The sequence below is a fragment of the Triturus cristatus genome, chromosome 4_1 (genome assembly GCF_964204655.1).
Source record: "Triturus cristatus chromosome 4_1, aTriCri1.1, whole genome shotgun sequence".
NCBI classification, from domain to species: domain Eukaryota; kingdom Metazoa; phylum Chordata; class Amphibia; order Caudata; family Salamandridae; genus Triturus; species Triturus cristatus.
In genome coordinates this window covers 1,265,843,685-1,265,868,259 of record NC_140585.1, presented here as the reverse complement: position 1 = coordinate 1,265,868,259, position 24,575 = coordinate 1,265,843,685, and positions in this window count along the sequence as shown.

Here is a 24,575-nt window from a genome sequence, read left to right as displayed (position 1 = left end):
AAATATATATAGGATCTTGGTAAATGGCTGTCTTACTTCTGAAAAAAAGATTGGCAGAGGCACTTGGCAAGGTCGCCCTCTATCCCCGTTACTGTTCAATTTATATATTGAACCCTTAGCCAGGAGGATCAGGCAGGAACAGCGAATACTGCCATTCCAATACCAAGAATGGATAAAGAAAGAGGCCCTTTATGCAGACGATTTAATGATTTATATACAAGTTCTTATAGGAGCCTATCTCACCATCTTGGTTCTTTTAAAACACTTTGGGAGAGTATCAGGTTATTTAGTTAATGAAGAAAAAAACGAGATTATGCGATGGAACACACCAGTAGATACTACTCTTAAAAAAGAGTGAAAAAGGAGATAAGGAATTTAGGAGTCCCGTGTTGAAACATTTGGACATTATGGTTCAGATAAACTGTTCAAAACTCATGAAGGAAACTAAAAGGCTTCTTAAACTTTGGTCCCATCTCCCTCTATTATTGGCAGAACTAACCTCATCAAAATGATATTCATCCCAAAATTCACATTCTTGGTTAATGTGCTACGTTTGTACTTTGAGGCTAATTGGTTCAGGAAAGTACAGGGGGAGTTGAATAATTTAACTTGGGCCAACAAGGGCATTAGAATAGCCTGGAAGAAACTTCGTAAAAAAATGGATCGTGGAGTAGCCTTCCCAGACTTTCAATTGTACTGTCGGGCCTTCCAATTGAAACATTTTAGAACACTGTTAACGAACAACTACCAACAGAGGCGGTCTTGTTTCGGAGCCCTCACCAATGACTTGGCAGAACATGGAAGCCACATTCTCTTCAAATTTGGTCACCTAAAATTTTTCAAAAAGGTTCGCCTTAGGATCTTGATTGCGGCCTGTAAGCTCTAGATACAGGTTAGGAGAATCCTTGGACTCCCCTTCTATAGTCAAATGGCTCCGATTTGGAAGTCCCCCGGAACTCTGCTATGTTTATTGGATTCATTAGCCACTCCATTAATGGATGCTGGGATAGAGAAATGGGGACAGCTGATGGGTGAAGCTAATGTAACCTCATGGGACTTCCTCGTTAGGGAAACCAATAACATGCTTTCAAAGTTTAAATACCTGCAACTAGTAAGTTGGGCTCAAGAACAACTGGATGTAGGTCTCTCCACTGACTGGGAGAAAATAAATTGTAGTACTAACTTGCAAAGGAAAGAAGTGACCATGTGGTACTGGATGTTAATCCATGCAGAAGACGGCCCCAATATGTTACCAGAAGAAAAGTGGAAAGAAGTCCTACCTGCAGCTGATCTACTATCCTTGTGGAAAGTATCCATGGCTATTCTTTGTTTTTTTTTAGATATGCACCATTAAGAAAGAATCATCTGTTTACTTCATATAGGGTGTACTGGTCTCCCAAGAAACCTTCCAAAATATGAGAAAAACAAAGTGTCCGAAGTGTGACTTGGTGAAAGCAGACGACGTACACATGGTTTGACAATGCCCAGCAATACAAGTCTACTGGCGGGAAACATCCTTTACCACGCAACCATTACAACGCGGTATGGTTACATCGTGGTTTTGACAACGCAAGTCGTTACACCGACTTGCACTGGAGGGCGCTCTAGACTAAGGAATAGTGTGAATTACTATTCCAACACCTTCCCTACTGTACGTAGACTGGAGTTGGAATAGTAATTCATACTATTCCTAAATCCAGCGCCCTCCAACGCAAATCGATGTAATGACTTGCGTTGTCAAGACCGCGATGTAACATACCGCGTTGTGATGGTACGCGTTGTATCATCATACATTCCTACTGGCAAGACATGGGTAAGGTTTTAACAACCCTGATGAAAAGGAGAATAGAGGTATGCATACCATTGATTATATTTGGGGTGCTACAAGAGGATGGCTTCAAGGGAAGAGACAGGAAGCAAGAACAACTTTTATTTACCTTGATAATCATAGCTCGCAGGGAAATTTGCATTGCCTGGGTTTCATACGCAGGATGGTTAAAATCAGTTAGCCGCAAAGGTAGACTAGACAGCATAATCGGGTCCATAAAGAGAGATAACACCTGGAAGCCACTAGCTGCATACACCCCTTAATCACCACTCTCCACATAAAGGTCCAAGGATTAAGACACCCGCATCCACAGACAGCCTGGGTCGGTGACCCCCACAATCTCTCATACTGAAGGCAAAAAGGTACATCATGGGAGAAATTGACCAGCAGGCTGTGGGCCTGGGTTGCCAGAAATGGATTACACCTGATTATAAACCTCTGTCACATATGAGGACCCACACAAAATTAATTGGGAGGTATGTGATCAGTTGCAGATGGTTAGTGGGATTAATAGGTGAGTTGGAGAATATTACCTACTGTTAGGTTGCAGGGGTATGAGTTTCCTAGAAGGAGAAGTAGTAATGTTGTAAATGAGCTGTGGGTAGTTTGCAGGAATACAGAAATAGAGATCAAGGCAAATAGGTTGTGCTCAGTGAGAGGAGGAATGCAGAGGATGGAAGGAAATAAAATAAAAAAGGAGAGACGAACAATGTAAGATATATATATGGGTTACAGATGCAAACATTGAAAATGCCTGATGTTCACCCTCTAAATTGGCCCACAGTATTAAGTGCAAAAGCAAAGAGGGATACATTTGTATAAGTCTTTCTTTGGCATGACACATGATGGTGGGTGAAGACAGCTTTCCCAGATAGTGGAAGTATATTGCCGGCTTTTCTGTGGCTGGAGGGTAGGGATACAAACACTGGGGTGATCAGGCTGATGACTGGTCTCTCCTTGTCAATGTAATGAAGATTCAAATAGGAATTGGGCCAGCACTGCCCTTAGTAGGTGGTTGAGGTGAGGGTGGAATTGTAGATTGTATTGTGCAAGGTGAAGCGGCCTTTAAGGTAAGGCAGAGTCTTTTGTCTTCTTTGATCACACTTTCAGTTGGGCTGATGACAGAAACCTCTTTCTCTTTGTGCCTCTGTTGTGGGTGCACTGGGCTGGACACAATGGCTGTGTCTGCAAGAGCAGCTTGCAAAGGTAATTTGCATTGTAGAGCACCAGGTTCTGTTTTTCTTTGTGCATCTTTTTGCTGTTCCATTGGTTTATTTTTCTGCGCTTGGTGCGAGTACATAACTTTTTGGGTAATAACCTTTGCTGAACCAGTTGTAGAACTGTTTCACTTTGGTTATTTGTTGGGAAAAGACTTGATAAAGAAGGGGTTAAGTGTTGATAGGTCGCGCTTCTTCCATTGTCTGTAGCTCGTTTGGTTTGTCTTTGCTCCTGTGGAAGTTAGATTTTGGTCAGAATAACATTAAAGGACGACAGCCGATGGTCACTCTATATTATTGAAGAGGAGTTATAGTGTCAAGTCTTAATACCACAACAATTATGACAAAGTGTTCTGCTCCATGTCACGGATGAAGGTAGATGAAGATGATAGAAGGGTTAGAGACGGGATTATAATTAACTGAAAGAGGGGCCAATCACGGGGGCAAACATGGTGGGTGAGATGGGTACCAGCGTTTTTAGAGGGCTCAACAGGTTGAGAGGGGTACCAATTGAATGCAAGGAGCAAAGTGACCTGGAGTATTTGAAGAAAGATGAAGATGAGAAGGCGTGCCAGTCAGGTTGGGCATTTATGTGCCAAGAGAAGAGGTTAATGATGAAGGGAAGGAGAAGAGAATGAAGAAAGGGGTTGAAAACAGCGCAGGAGGGTGAGAAGGTAAGGAGTGGAATCATGGTGGCTAAAAAAAAGAAGGGGCAAAGAGTAATCTTTCAGAAGTATGTGTTCAATTTGATACCTCTCTGCAAAACACCCTGTTTGGGGGAAGGAGGACTGGGGTACATTTCTAAGACACGCCCTACAAATGCCCTTGCTTTCCACCCTGTCCATCTGACCTTGAATGGGCTGCGCGTGTCAGGCCGCGTGATCACGCTTCCTATAGCGAGTGTTGGATGTTGGCCTCGAGGGACCTCCTAATAAGCTCACTTATTTGGGAAAACAACGCTGAAATCCTCAACATGGCCATTTATAAACAATTCTAATCCTTGCTCCTGCCTGTCTACATTATCTCTTCATAAAGAATCAATGATTCCAGTGTTTTCATTTGCGGATATTTAAACAAAAACTTTTTATACTGTGATTATATTTTTAAAGTTAGAGAACAAACTTAGTTTCAGCTGAAATGGCTCCTTTTTAACCCCAAGCAACCCCAAAGCGATCCTCCATGTCTAAGCAGATTAATTCCTTAGGGCAGTGCTTCCCAAATGTTTTAGAACCGTAACACAATTTTTATAATGACCAACATTCGCGATCCACCTAGCTTTAATGGACATGAGGCACGGGATTCATTTAATGTAATTAAAATATAGTGTTGTGGCGCACTGTTATTTACAGACAATGCATTTTCCATTAAAATGGCGCCCAAATTTGCACACAGACATACAGTTGTATGGTTAAAACTACACTGCACGTATGATAATGTAGGGAAATCGAATGTCAGTGAATGTTTATCATTTGTGCATCACCAAATAAAGTGGCCCATTAGGATGTAGGGCGGATCACCACCGCCCGCATGGCGGTGGCGATCCGCCCTACATCCGTCCCCGCCTGCCATCCATTTCCCCCCCGCCATATTAGTATGGCAGGGGGGACCCCGGCGTACGTAAAGACCATCCGCTGGTTTTCCGCCGGTCACACACCGGGCAGAAAAGGGGCCGGCTATGGTGGCGGTGTCTGTTAGACACCGGCATCCATATTAGGAAGGCAGCAGTAAGCTGCCTTTCTGTGGCAACGCCGCCACGGAAAGGCATGCGGACAGGGACTTCGGGGTACCGTTGCGGGCCCCCAGGGTATTGGGGGGGTGGGGGTGCACATGGGGGGTACCTATGGTACCCCCCTGCATTTGCATGCAAATGCACAACATGCAGTTTTACCATTGCGGCGGGTGCTGCTGAAAGCACCGCCTGCCGCAATGTTAAAAATGTGTGATGCGCCCGCCAGTGTGGCGGGCGAATCCTAATATCCCCCACGGGACCGCCGCACATATGGAATCCGCCCGCCATCCTAATGATGCCCATTGTGTCTTGATTTGTTTTCATCCTATTGAAATTTTTGATTCCATCATTCTTTGAAATTACAAAAAAGCGTGCTTCATTTTTGCTTTTCTAACTGCTGAATGTGTACAGTTCATTTACAGGTATTGTTGTTTGTTACAAAAAAAAAATACTACAGCCTTTCCTTTCACACTCCCTGTACTCCAGCAGGATTGTCAAATAATTCACTTTATTTTTTTACATATTTATGTATTGCTTGGACTTTTGCGACACACTGAAAATCCTCTTGCAACCCACAGTTTGGGAAACACTGCCTTATGGAGTGGCTTGACACCATTGTCCGAATAGGTCTAAGCCAGATGTTACACTTCAGGCTCCTTTTCTCTTTCCAGATTGCCAGCACTCTCTTATTTCTTTCATACCACACTTGAGGACTTTTTGGGCTGCTCGGTACAGGAGATTGGTTATATTGGCTGTGCTGCCCACTCTCGAACCAGCAGACTTTAATGGATGTGCGCTGTCACCTGTAAAAAGAATGTACAGCATTAATCATGATAGCTAATTAGGCGAAAACACGTGTCAAGTATCCATCACCTGGCCAATTGTAGTGTTTACTTTTGTCGTTCTTTTAAAGTGCTTACTTTACTATGCAGCAGCTTCAGGGTGCTTTAGGAGGGGGAAGAAGTGAGGTTTTCATTTTTTTAGAGGGGCTGCCGAATCAAATTTTGAGGCGTTGTAGAACTAGTGGACTACTGGCAATCTTCATCAGTTGGGCTTTGAAGCCTTTAAAACTTCAGGATGTTATATTCAAGCCTAAGGTGTGTATGAATGGAGTTCCAGAGGGTGGAGCCAGCCACTGAACCATTTCATGTTATCCTGTTGCATTCTTGAGAGGTCCCAAGAGATCCACTGTACATGGATTGTCAACCCATGAGCACTGAACGGTTGGGCTAGGCCTTTCCAGGCAAAGTTTTATAGGAATGAGAATGTGCCCTCATGGCAAGCCGAATGAGGCAAGGCAAGAGAGATGTGGTTGGAACACGGAAATCCAAAGATTGCTTGGGTGGCGAGATTCTGAGCCCATAGCCTTGTCGGCACACACCTAGGGAGGGGCACCAGTGTAGATAGCATTAAAGTAGTCCAGGCACAAGCTTGCTTCTGCTGCTCTCCAGAAGTAGGGGTACTACCTGAGTTGGCATTTGTCCTCAAAATGAAGGAATCATGAGCAGATTATAGAAATAATGGAGTCGATGTGTAAGATTGGCAGTTCTTGACTATGATTTATTTGAACATTATTGGAAATTAGTTTCTCAAGTTTTTCTGAAGAGTTGCGCGGGAGCTGTTGATGGTACAGCTTAAACATGCAGTCAGTCAGACACACCAAACAAAGTTGGTAAACAGGCCACAGTGCAGAAAAACTGCTTTGAGTCTTTTAAAGCCCTCCGATGTAACTGGGAGTGTCATGTACTTTGTAAAATGCTACAGAAAGGCTTCGGGCAACATTTTCCCTCCCTGGGTCTGGAAGGAATCTCTGTTAACCGATTACAGCAATCCAGTGTTCTTGCTGAGTTGAACTTCACTTTTATTGTCCCGAGAATGTCAAAAATAGTTTGCTCAAAAATAGCCTGCCCACTTATAATATTTGTCGCAGGACATGATGCACATTTGCCTCGTGCAGTCTTTTCCTCTTTGAGGCAATGAGAACATTTTTGGCCATTAAGCTTGGCCACTTCTTAAATTTGTTTAAAAAGGCATGTTATTCATTTTTACTCTTGAGGTTAATAATTCAATCTGCCACAGAGACACTGAGTACATTCATGGATTGTTTGGTTAAGCAGACAAGACTAATCCCCATAACCAGTAGCACTGGACTAACCATTGACTATGGATTCCAGAGCAGTGTACAGCCGCGCAGAGCACTTCAACGCCTCATCAGTGGTAGCAAGCACCATATAAATGCAATTACAATACAATATTCTTTTAAAGACAAGGACATGACAATTGGCGTAACCTTCTTAACATCGTTATCTCGTGACATTCATGCAACATTGTACACTGCAGCAAGAGCCTCCTTTCCAACACAGAGCAAAAACACCAGGAACGCTGCATCCTGGTGGTAAAGTAAGAGGTTCATCTAGTAAGTAGGAGCGAAAACAGGATCTGTGCAATATCTATCTGTACGTGGAAAACACATCTAGCTTGATTAATTGATTAGAAAATTGATAAAATACCCTGTTAGGCGTCCTGGCAGTGGAAACACACAATTTGATTGAACCAAAAACAGGATTAAAAGGGCTTTGGAGAAAGGACAAAGTTTATGAATGAGTCTCAGATGATTTGAGAAAGAATTCCAAAGGACAACTCCAAATCAAGATAAATACCGACCCCGAAGTCCAGTGTTTCTAATCAAATGGATAGTTAAGATCCCCTTTATGAAATAAACCTCACAGAACAGGGAAATAAATGATTATAACATCTTTGATGGCTTTATTTCGGTCCTGTGCCATGGATAGCACAGTGGATCATAATAACTGCCTTAAAGTAGATCCTTTTCGACACAGCTAGCCAAGTTTAAATGGAGAAGAATTTGCACTGTGAGATTTCCTACATTTCAGAAGGCGCGTCGCCATGTTTGGGACACTTTGGAACCTGCCTAAGAGACATTTGAGGAGGCCCATATACAAGGTGAAATTCCTAATCAAGCCACAACATTATTCAGGCTTGAATCACCCAATTCTTGCCTTAAAGGAAGGACATTGCAAAGTGTCCTCGGAAGGGCCTAGCAGGTAGCTGCAACATTTTTAAACTGCAGAGAAAGTGATAAGCTGGAGTTAAATGTGAAATGTGACTGCAAGATTTCGAACAAACATAAATAGCCTAATTGACAAGGCTACTTGGATTTGGTCCAGTTAGATGAAGGACATTCAATAACCAGTATTCCTTTCTTCCGGAATTTAGTTTTAAAGTACTGACTGCCATCCACTTGGCAATTCATGGGAACACAGTTTGGGATGAGTTGATGAGCTTGCAAGGGAGCCATCTACATTATTAACATATCCAAAGAAACTGAGAGTCAAAGGATCTTACAGGACTGCCTGTGCCGCTACATTAGCGTTAAAACATGTGGGGCTCAAAGAAAAATCCCTCTGACACACCAGAACGCAGAGGCAGGGTGAATGATAAAAATATTTACTTAAAAATATTGTGTGACATGAATATTTGTTGATAATATTGCTACTACAAGAATATAGTTTTTTTATGTATATAATATCGTTGTTAATATATGGTCGAAAATAATATTGTTTCTTTAATACAGTTGCTTTAAATATTGTTTTTAAAAAAAATGCTTTTTAATCTGTTATTATATAAAATTAATTTTAGGTGTTTGTATTATTAAAATAATTGTTTTCGTATTTTACTATAGTTAGTAGTTAGTCATTTTTTATGTTATGAACTTTTTTTATATGTGATAAGTAATTTATAGTTTAGTAGCAACTTGCTGTGTTTGTAGGGGAATAGGAGAAGAAATTATTTAAAATAGAGATTTTATTTTTTATTTAATTATTTGTATGTTAAATAAGTGGTAAATAATTATGTACATTTTTTATTTGATTGATTGTAATTTTAAATTAATGTATTGTGTGATTACTAAAGGACATTTTATAAGTGGGATATTGAGTTTGCCATGCAATAGGGTGGGAAGTTATTACAATTGTAATTTTATTTTTGCAAATATATTTTATGATAATTAAATATTTGATTGGTTATCAATTATGTAAGTTATATTACTTATTCTTTAGAAGGTACATTATTTGTATTATATATCTTTTTGAATTTACTCATAATTGTATTTAATAAACTTTGTAAAATATATATTTATTATTGGTTTTCATTTTATTTGTTTTATTTAATTATTATTTTAATGTTATTGTAGTTTTATTTATATTTCTTTATTTTGGGGGTGTGGGGTTTTCTTGAATAGCAGGGAAGGATGTGTATTTATTCTACATGTATTTATTATTATTTGTTTTGTTTTTATTTGTTAAATTATTTTTGTATTATTTGTCTTTTACATTTATTTTATTATTTATGTAGTATACCTATTTAATTTCTAATATGCTTTAATAATTTTATGTTCTTAGATATTTGAATATATATAACATTTTTTAATGATTTGTAATTGAAATGGGATAAATAACCCTTCTTAAGTTCAACACTTTTCTTGTTTTTGTTTATGTGGGAATGAGAATAGTAAATGTAAACCCTCCAAAGTCCAACAATTTTCCTACTGTAGCTTAGATAAATGTAGGAATGGTAAATCTAACCATTCTAAAGTCCAACACTTTTTCTACGGTTGTTTACATTGAAGAGAGAACAGTAAATCTCACCCCTCCAAAGTCGAACATTTTTTCTGTTTTTGTTTGCCTTGCAGTGGGAATAGTAAATCTAACCCCACCAAAATTCAACGGGGGATATTCTCAAGGACCTATCGCCGAGTTAGCGGCACTTCATCACCGCCAAGGTGGCGATAAATTCATCGCACTATTCACAAGCTGGTGCTAACAGCCGATATCATCAGTTTTCCGGCGATAGCAGCCGCAAAAAACATCACCACAGATGACACAGGCAACTAACGCTAATGAGATGCAGAGTAGGTGTTCCCGTGCAAAAAGCCACGACAACACCACTTCGCAACATTCTCAACGACCAGCCAGATCGGCGATAACTTCACAAAACAAGCAATAAGGTGCGTTAGCAGAAGGGATTTAACACCTGCTCCTACCTGGTGTAAAGTCGGATGACAACCTGCACCATGAAGGGAAGCCAAACCCAGAGCCACACCTACAGAACGACAGATGCCATGGAGCCACTGATCATGCAGCTCGGAGCCCTAAGAGGGTCACAACACACACCGCTACCACCCCCAGGACACCCCCCCCCCCCCCCGGACAAAGAGATATCACATCAACTGTACGAAATGCGGAACAAAACAATTCGCCTGATGTCACACAATCACAACAATCAACAAACATGCGTGGTCAGAAAAAGACGAATCAGTCATTCATTTTTGAATTTCAAAACAAAACAATTTATTCAAATTAAACCAAATACAACTATGTGGAAGAGTCATGGCGTGTCTTCTCTGGACAATCTGTAAGTCACAGCCTGCAAGACAGAATTTAAAGATCGAGAAAGAGAGAGAAAGAGAAAGGGAAGGAGAGCGAGAAAGAGAGAGACAGCAAAAGCGGGAGAGAGTATGCCGACACTGGGGACCCAGGCCTCACTCCTCATCTGCTGCCACTGGTGTGTCTCCAACCACGTGCCTGTACACACTGCAGTCCACCAGGTCCCTCATCTGAAACAGATTACCGAATCATGAATGGTGATTGGCCGCCCCTGCGCAACCAGATTAGAATGACAAATCGTGTGCCTCAATGAGCATTGTCCGTATACAATGAGGGACTGACTGACGCATTTCACTGAGGGGTGAGTCCCTATTGCCAGCTCCACCTCTGTGAGCCAGACATTTTGGTTGGGATAGTTGCTGATAGACCTGTGCTTTTACGTGTTTTCAGCAATGTGAGCATGGTGTCCAACTTCTTGCCATGTGTATCAATGTGATCCATCACTACAGGCTGTGTCCACCCATGTGAGTGTGAGTAGGTATGCGTAGAGATGTTCTGTTGTCAAATGTGATGGGGACACTACTTTAGGCCTGCCAGCGACTTAGACATTACATACGCATCCCTATTCCTAACATTGCATGGGGCCAAGTTGTGAAGGTGCGCAAATGTTGTTTCTGTGCATTGAGGCCACAGCTAGTGCACACATTCCCAGTCATCTCATTGCCTATGTGTGTCACGGTCTCACATGTGCATTGCTTTCATTTCCCAGGGTGTACCTTTTTGTTCAATCAATGTCCTTACATTCATCCATACTTTCAGACTTGATCAATTATGGACATGACACATCTGTCATTTTGAATGTTTTATTCACATTCGTTGGGGTTGTCGGAGCTGGAGCAGTACATGGCCATGCAAACACCACATTACATTGTAGACCAGGGTTTGGCCAGCCAGAGTCATTTAGGGATTGACAAGTACATCGGAAGAGGTAGAGGACAGTCCGCAGTGCGATTGCTGTGTTGTTGTTGGGCAAACAGAATATGGCAGTCCATGTCGAGGTCCAAGGTGAGTGTCGCGGAGTGTTTCGTGAGACAGTGGAAGGTGGTGTTACAGGGCATGATGCAGAGGGCAGCAGCAAGATGACACAGGGCATATGGTGGAGAGAATAGCTACTGTCTCCATCTTACTACTACACAGGTGGAATCACCTGCATCTTCGTCCTCTATGTCATCTGTCTGACCTGTGGGTGCTGATATTTGGTCTGCAGCACTGTGTGCCACTGACACATCAGGGGCCGGAGATGTGTGTGTGGAAGTACCAGCAGCATTCATCTGGGACTGCCTTAGTGGCGGCAATGCCCTGATGAGGATCTGCAGGGCATGGAAGATACCAACAACTTTTCGCTGGTGTGCATCCGTGGCAGCCATTCTTTCCGCATACATATACTCCATGTTCTTCATTATCCTCATCATTTGTGCCAACTCTCGGCTGACATCGCTGAGGCCACTCTGAGTAGGCAGTTTTTCTCCTCTCAGAGGCATGACTCGAGCGGCGTCGGACATGGATTGTTGAACATCATGGTGCGAACTGTGGGTGTCCGTTGGTGAGTGTAAGTGGTCCCTGATGTGACTCAGACACCCACGTATGTCATCCAGTTAGGCTGCCATGTTGGCGAAGCCCACCCGCACATGTTCAGCCACCTCCTTCTGGCATCTAACACCCGGCCTTGGAATGCCATGTGTTCTTGGGTGAGGTGCTGGGAGCCAGCCGTGGTGGTGGGTGCTTCCTGCTGTGTGGTCTGTACAGGGGGTGGGGTCACCTTGATGCAGCTGGCCTGCACTGCTCCTGGGGGTGGGTTGCGGAGGCGGTCCACGAGCCGTTGGGTGTTGAGGCAAATGTCCAGGGGGTCCTCTTCATCATCACTAAAGAGATGTCTGCTCTGCTCTGCAGGAGGTGTTGATTGTCCCTCTGCAATGTAAAGGGGAGATGCTGGTTGACAGTGTGTTCCATGTATGTTGACGCATTGTACATGTTTACATACAGACTTCAAGACAATGTGCATTGTGACTGTTTGGGAGTAGCTGACTTTTTCATGCTGGATAGTGGACATTTTAACTACATCAGAGATGTGAGGTTGTACACGTACATTATCATCTCACAGTTTCCTGCTCTACCAGATGTGATTCACCAGTTTCTACGCACAAGCGGAACCAGTTGTGTCCTCTGCAGTGAAAGTGTTGCACTTCGTACCACATTGTCGTCAATGTTGATGTGCTGTTATTTCTATGTGTGTGCTGCATTGTGGGTGAGTCACCCCTGCAGCTGTGATTTTGCTGCCCCTTATCCCTTTGGGTCGGTGTGCCTTTGACTTCTGTGCTCCTACAGTGCTGAAATGTTGCAGACGTGGCTGATTTGGGCTCTTAGGCATGGTTTATCTGCAGATCTGTTGTTGCCGTCAGGGGTTGTGTGTGCATGTGGATGTGTCAGGGTGTGACCTGCTCCTTTCCGGATGTGTTCTACACTCAGCCACCTCAGTGTCGTGGCGTGCAGCATGTCATGATAATTGGACTGCAGCCATGCTATTCGTCATGCAGTGTCATTTGCATTGTCAGTGTGGCTCACAGACACGCAGATTTGCTGGTTTTCACACGTGTGCATGGGTTGGTTGTGGGATTGGTGGTGTGTGGGGGGACACTTTTATGCACATAGTGGACGTGGGCCTACTTGCTGTTTGTATGTGTGCTGCAGTGTGTCAAGGGGATCAGGGACATGCTCTAGAGTCATTGTGGGTGTGCAGTGTGCTCTACTTAATTGTGCATGTGTGCCATTGTGCCCATCTCCACCCGTCCCCCAGGCCCTGTTCGGTGCTCACCCTGGTGCTGTTATGTCAGGTCATGTCGAGCAGTGTCCAGACCCCCAACTCCTGCCACCGTCTCCCCACTCATGACTGTGGACACCATCATCTCCATCTCATCCAGCTCCTAGTGTTCCGCTGGACTGCCACCTCCAGTCTGCATTGCTGCCTGATTGTTGTCAGCAAGTTTCTTCTTGGTTTTGCGCTTTGCATCATTCCAGCGCCTCTTGACTTCTCCAAATGTCCTCTTCCTCACTACGACTGCATTCACCTTGTCCAGGACGTCCTGCCATATTGCATTTTTATTTGCCAATGGCACGTTGGGGGTGACAAACAGTTGTTGGTGGTGTTCTATCACCTCCGTGATGATGATCCTGTTTTCCGGCAGACTGAACCTCGTCTTACTCGTCTTCTTCGCCTTGCCCTTCCGTGATCCCGAGGTCCCAGGCGGGTCCTCCTGGAGGCTTGTGGGGTGCTGGTCGTCTTCTGTACTTGCTCCTGCTTCCTCCATGGTGCTAGTCAGTTTGTATTATTTTGTTTGTGTTTTCGGTATTTTTATAGTGCATTTTCCCGCGTGACGCGTGGGAATTGCAGGCCTGTCGCTGGTTATCGCTGATTTTTGTAACGCGATTGGCCACATCGCAACTTTTTCAGCGTTTGTGTTTTGCGTTTTTTCGGCCTCGCGTTTGTTTTAACGCGTTTTGGCGCGATATCGTGAGTCTATTGCATGGTGCCGCCGGATTGAGAATACAACGTTAACACGGTGTTATTTTCCCGCAATAGACTGCGATGTGCAAAGTTGCGTTAAGCAAATTTTGCGATATTTAACACACGTTCTTGAGAATATCCCCAAACGTGTTTTCCACTTTTGCTAAAGTTGGAGTTAGATTAGTTAATGTGACTCCTTAGAAGTTCAACACTTTTGATAATTTTGTTTATTTTTGCTTGCTGTTATTTTAAAAATGTTTCATTTTTTTCTTTAATGTTTATATTTTAAAATGTAATTTTGTATTCAAATTTTCATTTTCTTTTTTATTTAAATGTGATTTGTGTTTTTCTGAATATATTTTTGTTAATTTTATTTTCAATTCAAATTGTATTATTATTGTTAATATTATTGTCATATTTTTAATTCTTAGTTTTAAATATACATATATATGATTTAATGTATTTAAAAATATATAGATTGTGTTTGTATTTTCAAGAACTATACATCTATGTATTATTTAAATTAAACCTGTATTCATTTAAATAGATATATTGCTTCAAATACATCACTTAGAATGCTATAAATATTAATTTTTCGATATACTTACAATTTTTTTGATGATATTCTCTCCCACAATACAATATTTTGGACAGAAGATTTTGGTAGTTTACATACAAATATGCAAACTCGATATTTTTGTAGATTTTTTTGATACAATATTCTTGTGCCACAATGTTCTCAATATTCTATCCGCCAGAAAGTATTCAAGCCGCATGAGTGCTCCTTAAATGATACCAAATTGTTCTAGGCTAATCAACAGTGTTGGACAGTCAATGGCTTTGAAACCAACGGAGTGATTCAATGAGATCAGGGCCAAAACTCTGCCTCCATTCAGCATTAGCCTAGCATCTAATGCAGCCATAGAACTATTGCAACCTAAGCCAGCTATATTTGTCACAAAGTGCGACGGGAAAGATCAGCCTTAAATGTCACATGCCTACCTACAAACTTATTGGAGTCATTACTTCATTCCTATTGTAAAACAAGAGTAGACTTGAATTTTGAATGTGCCAGTCCTTAGGGTAGTCTCTTAAACGCAGTAAAATGTGGCCCTCTTTGTGAAATGCACATGAGTCACAGCGAGATTGTTCTGCCACAAAATGTTTTGGACATTTGGAAACCTTTCAAAAATCCATGCATAGAAGATCGAGAGAGCAAACAAATAGAAATAATTTTCATGGCACATGATTTGAATAATTGTATTGGAGGAAAAGTCTTTCCTTACAAAGCAGTGTTGTCTAAGCGCCGATACGTAAAATTTAATTTGGATGTCACATAATGCTTTCTAACAAAAACAATAATTAGACTGTGTAGCTACAATATAATGATGGTTATCTTGGCTTCCTTCCTGGTCAGCAGTGACACAGGGCTGTAAAAAAGGGCTGGGTTTATGGTGTTTATACTTAAAAACATTTGTGTGTAACAGGATGTGCAGCCCTGATTGCGCTACTACTAAGAATGCTATGAAAGATGTGAGTAAGCGACTGCCCACTTTTACCAAGATGCATTTGGGGAACGCTGGTGCTGGCTTGTCAGTCAGTGTCCGATCCCATCTCTTGTCTGAGCTAGCGATCTGCACGAGTGCTGATGGCTTCACTTGCCCTCGGGTGTCTGAGTCACACAGTACTGGCCCGAGTCTCCCTGCAATCTGGAAAAGTAATGGTAGGTTTGGCGTTCTGGCCCACGGAACGCCTAGGGTGCAGAGACAGAATATTGAGTCAAAAATATTGATTTGCACAAATATCGAGTCATAAATATTGTGGGTCAGGAATATCGACAGACAAATTCTTGTATTGAAGAATATCGATTTTAGGTAAGTAATATCGATGTTAAAAATATCGAAGTGTGTAATAACGTTTGCAAAAATATAGTTAACAATATCGATTTTTTTATTAATGTTATGTTTTTTGGTATATATATTTATATGTATGAGATGTATTTTTTTGTATAAGAATTGTTTGTATTTTTATTATATGTGTTAACATTTTAGTAGTTGGGGTTTATAGGGGAATAGGGTGGAAAGTAATTTAATTATATTTAGGTGCCGATTCTGATCCTGTAAAACCCGGGTACGAATGGTCGTACAGAGCGTATTCTCCGTACCACTCGTACCTGGGAAAACCACCTTACAAACCCGCAAGTACGATTCGTACAGAAATACCATTTGCGTACGAGTCGTACAAAACACCGACTGGGAAAAAAATACCCACATTTCCGACCCGGGACATCGCGTACGTGACGTCCGGAAGGAGTCAGGCAGCGTTTTACGGACCAGCTAGTACGATCCGTGCCGACGTCACTCCGCACCGCTCATTTTTTACGGCAGCCAAAAACTCCCGGGAAATTGAGGACGACGAGAAGAAGGAGCACTGGTACGCGACGGACAGCCATGGACCCCATCCTACGTGTCATCTCGGCCCTCCTAGCCTACGACCTGGTGCACCGAAACCGCTGCAGACGCCGCAGAAGGTCAGAACAACACTCAGGGGCAAAGGGGTGGGGGGGGCGAGGGTCAGGAAACATAACCCCCCCAAGTTAAAACATATATATCCTGCACATAACTTACCCCCATGGTCTGGTCACTTCGGGGGGCGTGTCCACCAATCCCACGTACCGCCACCACGGAAGTGGACGTGGACGCGTACCCGTCACCACTACAATGGTGGTACGGGCCGTACCCACGCTCTGGGGGGCGTGGGTACGGGCCGTACCACCATTGTAGTGGTGATGGAGGTGTACGCGCCGTACCCACGCTGTGGGGGTGTGGGTATGGGCCGTACCACCATTGGGGTGGTGATGGAGGGGTACGCGCCGTACCCACGCTGTGGGGGCGTGGGTACGGCCCGTACCACCATTGTTGTGGTGATGGAGGGGTATGCGCCGAACCCACGCCCTCACAGCGTGGGTGCGGCACGTACCCCTCCATCACCACTCCACTGGTGGTACGAGCCGTACCCACGCCCCCACAGCGTGGGTACGGCGCGTACACCTCCATCACCACAACAATGGTGGTAGGTGCCGTACCCACGCCCCCACAGCGTGGGTACGGCGTGTACCCCTCCATCACCACCCCAATGGTGGTACGGCCCGTACCCACACCCCCACAGCGTGGGTACGGCGCGTACACCTCCATCACCACTACAATGGTGGTACGGCCCGTACTCACGCCCCCACAGCGTGGGTACGGCACGTACCCCTCCATCACCACCCCAATGGTGGTACGGCCCGTACCCATGCCCCCACAGCGTGGGTACGGCGCGTACACCTCCATCACCACTACAATGGTGGTACGGCCCGTACCCACGCCCCCACAGCGTGGGTACGGCGCGTACCCCTCCATCACCACCCCAATGGTGGTACGGCCCGTACCCACGCCCCCACAGCGTGGGTACGGGCCATACCACCATTGGAGTGGTGATGGAGGGGTACGCGCCGTACCCACGCCCCCACAGCGTGGGTACGGGCCGTACCACCATTGGATTGGTGATGGAGGGGTACGCGCCGTACCCACGCCCTCACAGCGTGGGTACGGCCCGTACACCCTATGAATGCGGGGTTAGGGTCCGTCCCACCTGTACCCCTACGGCACCAGTACAGAATGGATACAAGGCGTACACACGCCACAAATGTTGGCATAGGGCCTGTTGCAGCATATAAGCAGTATATTGGTGTGTGTGTATGCACAGGACAGCAGTTTTCTGCACCAAGGGTGCCGGGGTTCTGCAGAGGACTCCCAGCAGTGGACAGAGACATGGGGGAGGGTGCATATCGCTCCCAGCAGTGCCCAGACATATGAGGGGTTGGTGCATATCACTCCCAGCAGTGCCCAGACATATGAGGGGTGGGTGCAGAGGCCTCCCAGCAGTGCCCAGACATATGAGGGGTGGGTGCATATCACTCCCAGCAGTGCCCAGACATATGAGGGGTGGGTGCAGAGGACTCCCAGCAGTGCCCAGACATATGAGGGGTGGGTGCAGAGGACTCCCAGCAGTGCCCAGACATATGAGGGGTGGGTGCATATCACTCCCAGCTGTGCCCAGACATATGAGGGGTGGGTGCATATCACTCCCAGCAGTGCCCAGACATATGAGGGGTGGGTGCAGAGGACTCCCAGCAGTGCCCAGACATATGAGGGGGGGTGCATATCACTCCCAGCAGTGCCCAGACATATGAGGGGTGGGTGCATATCACTCCCAGCAGTGCCCAGACATATGAGGGGTGGGTGCAGAGGCCTCCCAGCAGTGCCCAGACATATGAGGGTTGGGTGCAGAGGACTCCCAGCAGTGCCCAGACATATGAGGGGTGGGTGCAGAGGACTCCCAGCAGTGCCCAGACATATGAGGGGTGGGTACATATCACTCCCAGCAGTGCCCAGACATATGAGGGGGGGTGCATATCACTCCCAGCAGTGCCCAGACATATGAGGGGTGGGTACATAGCACTCCCAGCAGTGCCCAGACATATGAGGGGGGTGCATATCACTCCCAGCAGTGCCCAGACATATGAGGGGTGGGTGCATATCACTCCCAGCAGTGCCCAGACATAAGAGGGATGGGTGCAGAGGCCTCCCAGCAGTGGCCAGACATATGAGGGGTGGGTGCATATCACTCCCAGCAGTGCCCAGACATATGAGGGGTGGGTGCAGAGGACTTCCAGCAGTGCCCAGACATATGAGGGGTGGGTGCATATCACTCCCAGCAGCGCCCAGACATATGAGGGGTGGGTGCATATCACTCCCAGCAGTGCCCAGACATATGAGGGGTGGGTGCAGAGGACTCCTAGCAGTGCCCAGACATATGAGGGGTGGGTGCAGAGGCCTCCCAGCAGTGCCCAGACATATGAGGGGTGGGTGCATATCACTCCCAGCAGTGCCCAGACATATGAGGGGTGGGTGCATATTACTCCCAGCAGTGCCCAGACATATGAGGGGTGGGTGCAGAGGCCTCCCAGCAGTGCCCAGACATATGAGGGGTGGGTGCATATCACTCCCAGCAGTGCCCAGACATATGAGGGGTGCGTGCAGAGACCTCCCATCAGTGCCCAGACATATGAGGGGTGGGTGCATATCACTCCCAGCAGTGCCCAGACACATGAGGGGTGGGTGCATCATCCTCAGATGACCACAACTCCATGGGTCCATGAACGCATCCCCAATGTGCGACTATGTTGAGAGTGCCATATCAACACATCACTGACAGCAGTGTCCCACTCCCATGAGGATGGATGTCATTCCCCCACTGCATGACACACCACATGTGGGTGCGATGACAAATGACACATGCATACCCACCCCTTGCGGAGGCTGCACAATACACACACTGAGATCATGTCACAAGACTGTATAGTCTTGTGAAACCCACTAAACTAAGAGAGCCAAAGGGAACACACACTGTCACGCACATTCCAGGACTGATAGGAATGTACAGATGCTGGCACAGCCACCACGTTGTTGTCTCCCATGGAAGGAATAGGGTGGACTTCCCACAGATACAATGCCCACAATTGTCAGTCAGGTGACCAAATACCCTGCAGAACAAGTACCATATGTGTGCTAGGCTGGGAGTACACACATGCATAGTGCGGAAAAGGGACCATTTCCCCATGGAGGCATGGCAACATACTCTATACACAAGTACAGTGACTACCAAGGATGGCACAGACGATGCAGCCGGACACATTGCTGAGCAGGCATGGACATAGTTGAAGGGATCCATCAGCCAACAAGGGAATGTAGACACAGTTCAGAACAACAATGGTGCAACTCCCTGCAGGGAAGATGTCAGGTGCCACAGAGGAAGGAACACTCCTTGGGACAATGTCTCAAAACACAAAGAGCATACACGACCAAAGAATCATTGCAGAGACCTTGTGATGCCACGCAGATACCAGGGTCCACCCCATGAGCAGCAGACTACTACATTTCCCAAATATCCAACACATGATCACCACCCCAACTCATGGAGCATCAGCACCAACATCAATACCTGAAAAGCAATTGTGTGCAAAGGAAAAACAAAATGCTTTATTTATTTATTTATTTATTTTAAACTTTATTGTGCAGAAAGCAACAGTACAAACGTGGGCCTACAACCACCAGGGCCGGCCGCTAGCACATGCATGCCAATTACGTGACGTCACAAAGCAGCGACTGATCCCCAGAGGCGCAGCAGGATTACAAAGTTATGCTCGGCAACTCAGAAGTTAGACAAAATACTGATATTTTAAATTGTGAAAAGAAGAAAACGAACAAAAGGAAAAACAAAACACAAGGCGAGAAACAGTCTAGACAGTGTCAAGCGCCGACGGGGGGACTCCACCCTACCAGGTAAAGAATCAGGAGGTCAATAAAGATGACCGGGGGGGGGGGGGGGGGGAGGCAGCGGGGACACCAGAACAATCAGCGTAAAAAGTACAGTACTCCGGGAACCCCAGGATCAGGGGGACAGGGAAATATCAGAAGTATCTTCAAAAGGGGGCGTACAAATGTCACCTCGGTAGGCGTTCCACTGACCCCAAATTCTACCCCACGCCCCAGGCTTGCCCCGCACCAGATATACCGTCTTCTCCCTGAACATACACCAGTCCATGTTCTCCTTCCACACTGACACGGTGGGAGGCCGTCAGGAACCCCAAAGCTGCGCGATATCCCTCTTTGCAATCATGTTCCCAAGTGCCGCCCACCGGGCCTGGGCAACGTTATAATCATTCGGCTCCCATACATTCAGCAAACATCGACGAGCCTCAGGCAACAGAGCAACCCCAGTGACACACTCCATTACCGCATGCACACGGCGCCAGTAAGCCGCAACCTCGCGACACTCCCATAGGATATGAAGGAAGGTGGCACTCATACCACAGCCGCGCTTACATAGCCCATCCAAAGAAAAACCCATCGCAACCAAACGAGGACCCGTCACATACACACGGTGAAAAGTTTTAAGCTGGACAAGACGGAGACGGGCAGGAATGGCGACCTCTTTCGGGGAAGACAATGCAGACTGCCAGTCCTCGTCATCCAACTCCAACCCGTCTCCGGTCCAGGCCTCCCAAATATGCACAAGGAGGTCTGCCCGACTGTTGATTAACTTCTTATAAATCAAAGAAATCGTACTATCGGGCAGATGACCATCAAGTATACGGTCCTTGAGGGGTGAAGCTACGGGGATCGTGGTACCGGCCTTGAAGACCGACAGCAAAGCGTGGCGAACCTGTGCGTACCTGAAGAACTCCCTCTCACTCACTCTGAAGCTCCGCAAAGGATTTGACAGAACCTTTCACCCAGAGATCACCCACTCTGCTAATGCCAATCATATCCCATTGCTCAAAACCTTTCGTCGTCCAGAGGCATCCCAATACGTCCGAAGCAAACAGGGGGTCGCTCGTGTCAGGCGATCATTCCAACGCATGGCCACATTGGCATCCCTCCACGCACGCACTGCAATCTTAGTGGGTCCCGTTAGGTTCCTCCCCGCCGTCCGAGAATAGAGTGCTCTATTGAAGTTGCCACCAGGCAACTGATATTTATCCATCTCGAAAGCCGGATTTGGGCCGGGTGCATATGTAGCATGGTTGACAGCGGACAGCTGGGAGGCCCAATAGTACCTCCTGATGTCCGGGAGCGCAATGCCCCCGTCATACCAGGGGAGAGTCAGTTTTGCAAGAGCGATACGAGCGCGGCCGTCCCAAATAAGCCTCCTCTGTAGACCCTCTACCTCCCGGAAGTAGGCCGCCGGAATAATATCAAAGGAGTTCTGGAGTGCGTAAAGAAATCGGGCAGGGACATCATTTTAAAAAGTGCCGCTCGACCGAGTGGCGACAACGGCAACCTACACCAGCGAGCCACGTCCAACTTTAGTCGCCGCAGAGGAGGAAGGAGATTATGCTCATGGCGGACCGCCGGGTCCAACGATACGTAGATCCCCAAGTACTTGAAACCTGATTGCGAAATTTGAATGGGAAACCTATTCGGCAAGGGGGGAAGGTCACCGGAAATAACATACACACAGGATTTGGACCAGTTGATAATCAGCCCGGAGTTTTCCCCGAAAGAAGTGAGGACGTCAAAAAGGACATTAAGGGATTCACGCGGGGAGGTGAGGTACAAAAGAATATCGTCGGCGTACAACGAGACTCGGTCCTCAAAGCCAGGGGCCCACTGAATGCCCTTTATCGACGGTTCCCATCGGAGCCATGCTGCGAGCGGTTCTAAGGCAAGAGCAAAGAACAGGGGGGACAGTGGACACCCCTGCCTAGTACCCCTCCCGAGAGCGAAGGGCTGGGACACCCTCCCATTGACAACAATCTGAGCCAGCGGATCCGTATATAAAAGTCTGACCCAACTAATAAATCCCGGCCCGAAACCGAACTTCGCCAGAGTGGCCCAAAGGTATGACCATTCTATCGTATCAAAGGCCATCGTGGCGTCCAAGGAAGCCAAGATGGCCGGCTCGGAAAGAAACTCCGCCCTGGCGAGAACGCCATGCAGACCCCGCAGGTTGAGAGCGGTGTTCCGGTGCGGGATGAAACCAGATTGATCTGGATGGATCAGGTCACAGATAACAGCGAGTAGGCGATTAGCGAGGACCTTGGCGAGGATCTTTGTTTCAGCATTCAGTAGGGAAATGGGCCTGTATGAGGCACAACTATCACGAGGCTTGCCCTCCTTGGGAATCACAACTATGGTGGCCAGCCTCTGGTCACTAGGGAGGGAACCAAGCTCACGCGACTCCAAAAACATATCACGGAGAAAAGGCGCGACTTTATCCGGACACAACTTATACAATTCAATGGGCAATCCGTTGGGGCCCATAGCCTTACCAGTACGAAGGGAACGAATCGCGATAGCAATCTCGTCGGCTGACAACGATGCCTCCATGCACTCTCGATCCTCTTCAGACAGGCAAGGCAGCGCAATATCCCTCAACAAGGAACGAGAGTCAACCTCATCTCTGTCGGACACCGGGGAGTAAACCACACGAAAATAATCAGCAAAACACTCCACAATCTCGCCAGGGTCAGTCACACGCACACCACCGGAATCCTGAAGCACAGGGACCACGCGGTTCACTCTCTCCTTCTTATCGAGCCACGCAATCAGTTTACCCGCCTTATCCCCAACATCATACAGTCTACCTTGCTGTTCCCTGTACAGTGTCTTGGCAGCGTCAGTGACAAGGGATTTGTATTCGAACTGTTTCAAGCCAAGGGCGTGGAGCCTATCCTGGGTGACACCCGAGTCTAGCTCAGCCTCCAACTCCAGTATTTCAGCCTCCAGCCTCACAACCTCCCCATTCCTAGCTTTCTTGGTCTCAGCTATTAAAGAGAGGGCCTGTCCACGAATAACAGTTTTGAAAGCTTCCCACAGGGACACGGAGGACAGGACAGACCCCTCGTTCTCCAGGAAGTAGTGGTCGAGCGATTTAATGAGGCTGTCGCGAGTCCTGGGGTTGCGCAGATGCCAAGGGTTAATAGGGGCGATCCGCCCCGCGGCTTGCGTCCCCGTGTCAAAAAGCAGCCACACAGGGGAGTGGTCTGAAATACCCCGGGCCAAGTGTCGAACCTCCCCAACGTGGGTGGACTGGGCCGCGGGCATGAGGAAGTAATCAAGCCTAGAGAGACTCCCATGAGCCCCGGAGTGGAAGGTGTATTGACATTGCGTCGGGTGCATTAACCTCCAGCAATCCACCAGACCGAAGGTGTCCAAGAACCCACCGAGCCATGATTGGGAAACGGGAAGGGCCCTGGGGGGGTGACGATCCAGATCGCCGGATAGCACCGAGTTAAAGTCCCCACCCATGAGGAGAAGACTATCGGGGAGTTCCAACAACAGCCGGCCGACATCCGAGAAAGTAGAGGTCTGGAGGCCTGGGGGAACATATATCGTGACCAAGGAAAGGGTCTTGCCCTCCAACCTCCCAGTTAGGGCAGCATAACGCCCTCTGTCGTCAAGGATGACCTTATCAATCTCTAGAGGGAGGGAGGACCAGACAAGAATACCAACCCCTCTGGAACCAGTGGTGAACCCAGAGTGTGCAACCAATCGGTATCCCCACCTGTTCATAGCATTGCACACATTGCCAACCAAATGCGTCTCCTGCAGGAGTACGACATCAGGAGTCAAACGACGCAAATATTGTAATACAACACCCCGTTTGATACGATCCCCCAATCCATTGACGTTCCAAGATATCAACCTCAACCCACTACCCCCCATCCCCACAAAAGTAGCAGGAGTCTCCCCACAGAGAGCAGGACACCAGAAGCAAAGAGAGAACCAATATGCCGCCTTGAGAAAAGAAAACACAAACACAAACCCCCCAACCAAAACCCGTTACAACTCCCCCCTCCCCGCACCCCTGCAAACAACAAAACCACCCCAAAATGCAGTGTGCCTGTCCCCCTAACAATCCCATTCTACAAAAAGACCCTGGAGGAGGAGAGAGGCCCGTCTCCGCCCACCACCCAGACACGAACTATTATAAGACAAAATATACAAAAAAGGTAGAACCCAACTGAGCAATGTCCGAGTATCAAGGTTAGGGACCAAAAGATCACTTCTGTGGAGGCTCACCACCTTCGGCACCGCCAGGATGCCCCGCTCGATCGCCCCGGCCGGGCAAGGAATCCAACCAGTCACTCACATTGTCCGGTCGTTCAAAAAAGAAGGTCCGTTCCTCATGTTCCACTCGAAGCCTGGTAGGGAAAAGCATAGCATACTTCAAGCCCAGGTCCCGAAGACGTCGCTTAACCCCCTGAAAGCCCATCCTCTGTCTC